This window comes from Oncorhynchus clarkii, chromosome 12 (assembly GCF_045791955.1).
Source record: "Oncorhynchus clarkii lewisi isolate Uvic-CL-2024 chromosome 12, UVic_Ocla_1.0, whole genome shotgun sequence".
Lineage (NCBI taxonomy): Eukaryota > Metazoa > Chordata > Actinopteri > Salmoniformes > Salmonidae > Oncorhynchus > Oncorhynchus clarkii.
This window is the reverse complement of record NC_092158.1, coordinates 62,219,471-62,230,070: the sequence shown is the minus strand read 5'-3', so window position 1 is coordinate 62,230,070 and position 10,600 is coordinate 62,219,471. Positions and strand designations below refer to the sequence as shown.

Sequence of the window (10,600 nt, the reverse complement as noted above, 5' to 3'; positions counted from 1 at the left end):
TCTTTCCCTACTGTATTTATTTTATTTATTTATTTTGCTCCTTGGCACCCCATTACTTCATCCACTGCAAATCTACCATTCCAGTGTTTTACTTGCTATATTGTATTTACTTTGCCACCATGGCCTTTTTTTGCCTTTACCTCCCTTATCTCACCTCATTTGCTCTCATCGTATATATACTTGTTTCTACTGCAGTATTGACTGTATGTTTGTTTTACTCCATGTGTAACTCTGTGTTGTTGTATGTGTCGAACTGCTTTGCTTTAAATTGGCCAGGTCGCAATTGTAAATGACAACATGTTCTCAACTTGCCTACCTGGTTAAATAAAGGTGAAATAAAAATAAAATAAAACATGCTTTGTAATTAGGAAAACCTGCAAAATCGGCAGTGTATCAAATACTTGTTCTCCCCACTGTATCTTTCTGACAGATAAGATCTAAACCAGGCCAGAACTTGTCCGTGTAGACCAATTTGGGTTTCCAATCTCTCCAAAAGAATGTGTTGATCGACGGTATCAAAAGCAGCACTAAGGTCTAGGAGCATGAGGACAGATGCAGAGCCTCGGTCTGGCGCCATTAAAAGGTAATTTACCACCTTCACAAGTGCAGTCTCAGTGCTATGATTGGGTCTAAAACCAGACTGAAGCATTTCGTATACATTGTTTGTCTTCAGGAAGGCAGTGAGTTGCTGTGCAACAGCTTTTTCAGAACATTTTGAGAGGACTGGGAGATTCGATATAGGCCGATAATATTTTCTGGGTCAAGGTTTGGCTTTTTCAAGAGGCTTTATTACTGCCACTTTTAGTAAGTTTGGTACAGAGCCGGTGGACAGAGAGCCGTTTATTATGTTCAACATAGGAGGGTCAAGCACAGGAAGCAGCTCTTTCAGTAGTTTAGTTGGAATAGGGTCCAGTATGCAGCTTGAAGGTTTAGAGGCCATCATTATTTTCATCATTGTGTGAAGAGATATTGTACTAAAACACTTGAGTGTCTACCCTGATTCTAGGTCCTGGAAGTTGTACAGACTCAGGACAACTGAGCTTTGGAGGAATACGCAGATTTAAAGAGGAGTCCATAATTTGCTTTCTAATGATCATAATCTTTTCCTCAAAGAAGTTCATGAATTTATTACTGCTGAAGTGAAAGCCATCTTCTCTTGGGGAATGCTGCTTTTTAGTTAGCTTTGCGACAATATCAAAAATAAATTTCAGATTGTTCTTATTTTCCTCAATTAAGTTGGAAAAATAGGATGATCGAGCAGCAGTGAGGGCTCTTCGATACTGCTCGGTACTGTTTTTCCAAGCTAGTCGGAAGACTTCCAATTTGGCGTGGCGCCATTTCCGTTCCAATTTTCTGGAAGCTTGCTTCAGAGCTCTGGTATTTTCTATGTACCAGGGAGCTAGTTTCTTATGACAAATGTTTTTAGTTTTTAGGGGTGCAACTGCATCTAGGGTATTGTGCAAGGTAAAATTGTGTTCCTCAGCTAGGTGGTTAACTGATTTTTTGTACTCTGACGTCCTTGGGTAGGCAGAGGGAGTCTGGAAGGGCATCTAGGAATCTTCGGGTTGTCTGAGAATTTATAGCACGACTTTGATGCTCCTTGTTCGGGGTCTGAGCAGATTATTCGTTGCGATTGCAAACGTAATAAAATGGTGGTCCGATAGTCCAGGATTATGAGGAAAAACATTAAGATCCACAACATTTATTCCATGGGACAAAACTAGTTCCAGAATATGACTGTGGCAGTGAGTAGGTCCGGAGACATGTTGGACAAAACCCACTGAGTCGATGATGGCGCCGAAATCCTTTTGAAGTGGGTCTGTGGACTTTTCCATGTGAATATTAAAGTCACCAAAAATTGTAATATTATCTGCTATGACTGGAACTCAGTGAGGAACGCTGTATATGGTCCAGGAGGCCTGAAAACAGTAACTATAAAAAGTGATTGAGTAGACTGCATAGATTTCATGACTAGAAGCTCAAAAGACGAAAACGTCTGGTTTCTTTTGTAAATTGAAATTTGCTATCGTAAATGTTAGCAACACCTCCGCCTTTGCGGAGGTGAGGCCTCATTTAACACAGGAAATTCATCAGGCTAAAGCCATGTTTCAGTCAGGCCAATCACATCAAGATTATGATCAGTGATTCGTTCATTAACTATAACTGCCTTTGAAGTGAGGGATCTAACATTAAGTAGCCCTATTTTGAGATGTGAGGTATCACGATCTCTTTCAATAATGGCAGGAATGGAGGAGGTATTTATTCTAGTGAGATTGCTATGGCGAACACCGCCATGTTTAGTTTTGCCCAACCTAGGTTGAGGCACAGACACGGTCTCAATGGGGATAGCTGAGCTGACTACACTGACTGTGTAGTCAGTGGCTGGCTAACAGCCTGCTGCCTGGCCTGCACCCTATTTCATTGTGGAGCTAGGGGAGTTAGAGCCCTGTCTATGTTCGTAGATAAGATGAGAGCAGCATAAACAGTGTATGATCGCTGGATGATTAGTTTTAAGTTTAATATTGCAGGTAATGGAGTCACCAATGACTAGGGTTTTCAAATTGTTAGAGCTAATGGTGGGAGGCTTCGGCGTTTCAGACCCCGTAACGAGTGGAGTAGAGACCAGAGAAGGCTCAGCCTCTGACTCCGACTCGCTGCTTAATGGGGAGAACCGGTTGAAAGATTCTGTCGGCTGAATGAGCAACATAAATGTGTTAACCCTCGCAAGGCTTCAGGCCCAGACGGCATCCCCAGCCGCGTCGTCAGAGCATGCGCAGACCAGCTGGCTGGTGTGCAGACCAGCTGGCTGGTGTGCCTTTGGACATATTCAATCAATCCTTATCCCAGTCTGCTGTTCCCGCATGCTTCAAGAGGGCCACCATTGTTCCTGTTCCCAAGAAAGCTAAGGTAACTGAGCTAAATGACTACTGCCCCGTAGCTCTCACTTCAGTCATCATGAAGTGCTTTGAGAGACAATTCAAGGAACATATCACCTCCACTCTACCTGACACCCTAGACCCACTCCAATTTGCTTACCGCCCCAATAGGTCCACAGACGACGCAATCGCAACCACATTGCACACTGCCCTAACCCATCTGGACAAGAGGAATACTTATGTGAGAATGCTGTTCATCGACTACAGCTCAGCATTTAACACCATAGTACCCTCCAAACTCATCATCAAGCTCGAGACCCTGGGTCTCGACCCCGCCCTGTGCAACTGGGTACTGGACTTCCTGACGGACCGCCCCCAGGTGGTGAGGGTAGGTAACAACATCTCCACCCCGCTGATCCTCAACACTGGGGCCCCACAAGGGTGCATTCTGAGCCCTCTCCTGTACTCCCTGTTCACCCACGACTGCATGGCCATGCACTCCTCCAACTCAATCATCAAGTTTGCAGACGACACTACAGTGGTAGGCTTGATTACCAACAATGACGAGACGGCCTACAGGGAGGAGGTGAGGGCCCTCGGAGTGTGGTGTTAGGAAAACAACCTCACACTCAATGCCAACAAAACAAAGGAGATGATCGTAGACTTCAGAAAACAGCAGAGGAAGCACCCCCCTATCCACATTGACGGGACAGTAGTGGAGAGGGTAGTAAGTTTTAAGTTCCTCGACGTACACATCATGCACAAACTGAATTGGTCCACCCACACAGACAGCGTGGTGAAGAAGGCGCAGCAGCGCCTCTTCAACCTCAGGAGGCTGAAGAAATTCGGCTTGTCACCAAAAGCACTCACAAACTTTTACAGATGCACAATCGAGAGCATTCTGTCGGGCTGTATCACCGCCTGGTATGACAACTGCTCCGTCCACAACCGTAAGGCTCTCCAGAGGGTAGTGAGGTCTGCACAACACATCACCGGGGGCAATCTACCTGCTCTCCAGGACACCTACACCACCCGATGTCACAGGAAGGCCATAAAGATCATCAAGGACAACAACCACCCGAGCCACTGCCTGTTCACCCTGCTATCATCCAGAAGGCGAGGTCAGTACAGATGCATCAAAGCAGGGACCGAGAGACTGAAAAACAGCTTCTATCTCAAGGCCATCAGACTGTTAAACAGCCACCACTAACATTGAGTGGCTGCTGCCAACATACTGACTGAACTCGAGCCACTTTAATAATGGAAAAATTGATGTAAAAAATGAATCACTAGCCACTTTAAACAATGCCACTTAATATAATGTTTACATACCCTACATTACTCATCTCATATGTATATACTGTACTCGATACCATCTACTGCATCTTGCCTATGCCGTTCTGTACCATCACTCATTCGTATATCTTTATGTACATATTCTTTATCCCTTTACACTTGTGTGTGTGTATAAGGTAGTTGTTGTTAAATTGTTAGGTTAGATTCCTCGTTGGTTATTACTGCATTATCGGCACTAGAAGCACAAGCATTTCGCTACACTCGCATTAACATCTGCTAACCATGTGTATGTGACAAATAAAATGTGATTTGATTTGACTCACTGGTGGAACAGATGCAGTTTCATCCTTTCCTACACTGAAATTACTGTTGCCTAACGATTGCGTCCGAAGCTGGGCTTGCAGCACAGCTATCCTCGCCGTATTGCGATCGTTCTCCTGTATATTATAAGTACAGCGACTGCAATTAGAAGGCATCATGTTAATGTTACTACTTAGCTTCGGCTGTTGGAGGTCCTGATGCACCATTTCCAGATAAAACATCCGGAGTGAAAAAGTTGAATGAAAAAAAGTTGAGTGAGAGAAAAACTAAAAATATAAACGGTAATTAAAAAGTAAAAATCGTAAAGTTGTCAGGTAGCAAAGTAAGGTTGGCAACAAATTGCACCGCAGCACGTAAACAAGTCTGCAAGTTGTGACCAGGAAATGTGTTGCTGACAATGTCTCATGTGACTCTTAAACGGTGTACTGTTCTTAACCCTGCTACTCTTTTGCTAACTTACTATGATGGAGAACCACACGCTTTGACGTGCCTTTACTGAATGCTGACCTAGAGCTGTTTGTTGATGGCTCAACCCCCAAAAGTCACCACATGGCCTTGGTGGCCTAAGCAGTCACTACTGCTGAAGACACTTTAGAGAGTGCAAAACTGCCATCACATCTGTCAGCTCAGGCTGCAGAATTGTTTGCACTGACTAGGGCGCACTGACTATTCTAGCTAAGGATAAAACTGTTACCCTTTAAACTGATAGCAGATACGCGTTTGGGTTGGTGCACAATTTTGGATCATTGTGGCAGCATCGTGGGCTCCTTACTTCATCTGGTAAGATGATTTCACATTCTAAACTGATTGTGAAACCTGTTGGAAGCCATTCTCTTGTTGGAACCTGTTGGAAGCCGACATACATTTCTGTCTGCAAGTGTCAAGCTCACACTAATGCATCTGACCCGATCTCTAAAGGGAATGCTATGGCTGATATGGCTGCAAAAGCAGCTGCCATGTCAATTGTTTCGCCCCCTCTCCAAATGGTTTCACTTCCTGTTTCTGCTGCAAATATGTTTTCATTACAGGATGTTTCTGATCTGCAATCAGGTGCACAGCCTGCCTACCTATTTATTCATTTATTTATTGAACTTCCTTATTAACACCTCCCTCCATTGAATTATACCTGACACACCCATCACTGCCCTGACTTTGGTGCATGGGTGGCATCTTTTCCTGAGGCTTTGCTGTAGATTACTAACATGCTATGTTTTGAGTGGTAGAACATTGTGTTTACCTATGCAATGCTTACATCTAATGCATTTTCCTTTTGTATCTTAATGTAGCTTTTTTTCTCAATCCATCTCTCCTTTTCTACTCGTTCTCTACCTCAATTCCCCTATCTCACTCTCTCTCCCCTCTTTCTCTCTTTATCGCACTCTCCCTCCTTACCTCCCTTTCACCATCTGTCAGATCAATAAGAAACTACAGACAGAGAGACAGGGAAGCTGAAGGGCGAGGCCACGGTGTCCTTTGGCGACCCTCTTCTGCCAAAGCTGCCTTCGACTGGTTTGATGGTGAGGGGATTACCTGTGGAGAAACTGCTGTTTAAAAAAAATAGATGAGTGAAACTTTAAGCGTAGTCTCTGAGCGTTTTTTTCTTCTTATGTGTTTGTTTACTCTTTTAGTCACTGAAGCGAACAAGTATAGTCACTGATTTTCACTTGTTGCCCCTCATATTTGTGTTTTGTAAATATTATATAATATTCTATTGTTTTCTATTTTGCAGGGAAGGACTTCAATGGAACCCCATCGAGGTGTCCTTTGTGACCTGCATCGCGGACTTCAGAGTAGGCCGGAGTGGCGGTGGTAGCAGCATGAGAGACAGATGAGGAGGTGAGGCCTGAGTTTGGTGGCGGAGTAGGTCATTATAGAGTTTGGTCAATTGGGTTGGAGTCAACTCCACTTCATTTCAGTCTACGTAGGATATGGATTGAGGATTTTCCCAGTCATTCATTAGAATTTCACAATTATTTTCCTAAATTGAATGAATTGAAAGGGAACTGTTCCAACAAATCTGCTTGCTCTTCACAGTCGCTAGCGAGGACTAATAACGTTTCTAAATGTTAAAACAGAGTGGCGGGATTGTTGTTAATTTACCCAGCTGTGGTCCGTAATTTAATTTGAGAATTCAAGGGCCGGGTATACCCCCCTTAGGTTCTCGAGAGCTAAGTATTATTGTACCTGTCCTGTATATTCTAACCCCCTGTACCCTCTGTCTCTGTAGGACCGATGGGTCGTGGCGGGTTCGGAGGTGGTAGAGGTGGTGGTGGAGGTGGTCTCTCTGGCGACAATGTTGGCTGTGGCAATGGAGGACAGCAGAGAGCTGGAGACTGGAAGTGTTCCAACCCATAAGTCGGGGATGAGGTGTGTGTATTTTTGGGGATGAGGATGGGGGCGAGCTGCTAGTTATGATGGTATGTGTCTGAGATTCTCTGTCTCTTTCCTTTCAGGGTTTGTGGGAACCTGAACTTTTCGTGGAAGAACGAGTGTAACCAGTGCAAGTCCCCCAAACCAGAGGGGGCTGGAGGTGGCATGTCTCCTATGGATGGTAAGGCTGAAACCAACGTTCTGCACTGGCTTTTAGACTTCAGCCTAACATTTAGTCTCCAGTCTAGCGTTTTAGCCTTTAGGCCAGCATTTTAGCCTGGTGTTTTAGGCTTTTTAGCTCAGTGGCTGACTACTGCTCAGTGGCAGCTTTGTTGCTAACTCGACTGATACACGCTCACACATAGGGAGCAGCTTAATGGCTACCGAAAGTCTGTGTACAGATATTTATTTGATTATGTGATAGCAAAGAGTAATGGATGAGGTGTAGCCTGCCTTTTATAGCAGGCCATGTTAGCCTAGTGCCCAAGGACACTATTAAACTGGATGCAGCCCGTAGCTCTGTGTTTACTAGTTTTAATGAAATGTTCACCCTTTTTTTCTGTCCCTCTCTGTATCTCTCTCTCTGTGTCTCTCTCCCTCTGTATTGCTGTCTGACTGTCAGGAGGTTTCGGTGGAGACAGAGGGGGTCGTGGGGGTCTTGACTGCAGGGGATGCTGGGGCCAAGGAGGTGACATAGGTTGGTTCCGAGGCGGAGGCGATCGGGGTGGTTTCGGACCAGGCAAGATGGATGGAAGGTAAGAAGATACACTTGTCCCATCATTGTACACGCTATGACTTAGTAATATACACAATATATACAAAAGTATGTGCATACCCTTTCAAATTAGTGGATTTGTCTATTTCTGCCACACCCATTTCTGACAGGTGTATTAGATCGAGCACACAGCAATGCAATCTCCACAGATCAACACTGGCAGTAGAATGCCCTTACTGAAGAGCTCAGTGACTTTCAACGTGGCACCGTCATAGGATGCCACCTTTCCAACAAGTCAGTTTGTTAAATTTCTGCACTGCTAGAGATGCCCCGGTCCACTGTAAATGCTGTTATTGGGAAGTGGAACCGTGTAGGAGCAACAACGGCTCAGCCGTGAAGTGGTAGGCCACACAAGCTCACAGAACGGGACCGCCAAGTGCTGAAGCACGTAGCGCGTAAAAATAATCTGTCCTCGGTTGTAACACTCGCTACCGAGTTCCAAACTACCTCTGGAAGCAACGTCAGCACAATAACTGTTTGTCGGGAGCTTCATGAAATGGGTTTCCATGGCCGAGCAGTCGCATATTTTACAGTTGGCATTATACATTGGGGCAGGTAGAGTTCTCCTGGCATCCGCCAGATGGGATGAATTGGAATGCCGACTGCGAGCCAGGCATAATCGTCCAACATCAGTGCTCAACCTGACTGCTCTTGTGGCTGAATGAAAGCAAGTCCCCCGCAGCAATGTTCCAACATTTAGTGAAAAGCCTTCCCCAGAGTAGTGGAGGCTGTTATAAAGGGGGAACCAACTCCATATTAATACCCCTGATTTTGGAATGAGATTTCCGACGAGCAGGTGTCCACATACTTTATGTATTTTCATACTAACACTCTGGTCCATACACACATAAACAAACCTATACAAATACCAAACTAGCACTCAAGTACATACCACTCCATTGTTTTACGCATCTCACACGCCACATTTCAGAATACCCTACAATTGGACTCCATAGTGCACGTGTCAAACTCTTTCCAAGGAGGGCTGAGTGTCTGTGGGTTTTCACTCCTCCCTTGTACTTGATAGTGAAGAATTTCTCTCAACCGGGTCTTAATTTTTGTTTCCTGTGCTCCCTCCCTTGATTGATGTAATTGTCATTAACTCCTTATTGTGTTGTATTGCTTGCTGCTTTGTAATGCAAAAGAGACCTTGGTCTCAATGGGACTTCTCCTTCTTAAATAAAAGTTACGTAAAGAAATAAAAACAATGTAATTGTAAACTAGCACGGTATAGCCATGCGGCAGGGGGCGGCAGGGTAGCCTAGTGGTTAGAGCGTTGGACTAGTAACCGGAAGGTTGCGAGTTCAAACCCCCGAGCTGGCAAGGTACAAATCTGTCGTTCTGCCCCTGAACAGGCAGTTAACCCACTGTTCCCAGGCCGTCATTGAAAATAAGAATTTGTTCTTAACTGACTTGCCTGGCTAAATAAAGGTAAAATAAATAAATAAAAAAAATAGCCACAAAACATGGTTAAAAATAGAATGTTGATATTATAGGTCAGTCCTTGTAGCCATAGCGTTGTCTGTGAATTTGAGTGATTACATTTCTCCAGCACCATCTTTGATTTTTACCTAAACAGTGGTGGGGTGTCCCTTGGTTATTTTTTAAACCCCTTTAACAATGTGACATGTCTTTCTGTTGTAGGGGTGAACACAGACAGGACCGCAGAGACAGGCCCTACTAGACCAACGCCACTCCAAGCTGGGACTAGTTCTCCATCCTGCTCCTCCTCTCCATACCTCCTCTCCTACTTTCCTCTACGACCCCCCCCCCCCCCCCCCCCCTTTACATTTGTTGTTGCAGTCCTTTGAGTTGTTTTGGAATCTTAATGTTTTGTTTTCAAATTAAAGTGTTTATAAAAGCAAACGTTTAGTTTTGGATTTGAGTGGAGGTTCAGGCATCGAACAATATCTCAGCGCAATGAAGAAGGAACTATTTCAAACTTTGGGTTTGTAAGGGTTGATGCACCAGATCTTACACCACTCAAACATGTCTGTGGTAATACTGACCGTCCCATCATATCACCTGGGCTGGAGCTAAAACACTACAGGGAGAAGAAGCTACCACTCACGTTGATGTTTATTTATCAACCTTGGTGTCCCAAATGGCACCTTTATAGTGCACTACCACCAAGTGGTCAAAAGTAGTGAACTATAAAGGGAATAGGGAATTTGGTACAGACCCCTTCTGTGTATGTGGAGTATTCTTCAGTACACAAAGACATTCTAAGAAGCCTGAGCGTTAGAAACTCGATGGGAACAGAGAAGTGACTGGGGCACATTCCATCCTTATTGGTGACAAACAGGTACCATTGTGAAACTTTGGAAACACACATGCTCTTTTATTTTTGACGATGTTGCTGCAATAGCTTAGGAATAAAAGGGCTCTCTGGCCTACACAGGTGTGTCCACTCTTCACAGTTGATCTTTGAATACCTAACTTGTTTGTTAGCCACAATTGATGAAATGGGACAAGTTTCCCACCAACTCAAAGCTTGCTAGCAGAAATGAGCAAACTAATAAAACGATGCAACTATTTGAGGGGCTGAATCATGATTATGAGTGCAATATCATAATCATTGTAATCATCTGTGAGCTGAATGACACTGAATGGCACACAAATCACTAAAACGGTCTTATCCATCTCTCCATTGTTACAGCCTGGATATACTACGATCAAGCATGACAATGGGATGTGTAGTGGAATGAGTATTATACGTGTGTATTGCAACAGTGTGTTGCAAACGAGAAACTGACATATATAAAAACCATTTTGGACAAGTTGTTGTGGACAAAACTATATCCGTGCAGTTTCACATGGACATTTGGGGGGTGTTGGAAAGGTTGTGAATCATTTCTGATTAAATGTTTGTTAACACACATTCCATTATGTCGTTTGCGTCAATTGTCTGTGGCCCAACTCAGTCCCTGATTTCCTTCAAATGCTAGGATGAGTTTGCACT

The 10,600-nt window shown here is 44.2% G+C and overlaps 1 pseudogene; it reads left to right on the top strand.

Moving 5' to 3' along the window:
• Nucleotides 1-6,276: 6,276 nt before the first annotated feature.
• On the top strand, nt 6,277-9,363 carry LOC139421002 (RNA-binding protein FUS-like; annotated as a pseudogene).
• The last annotated feature ends 1,237 nt before the right edge of the window (nt 9,364-10,600 follow it).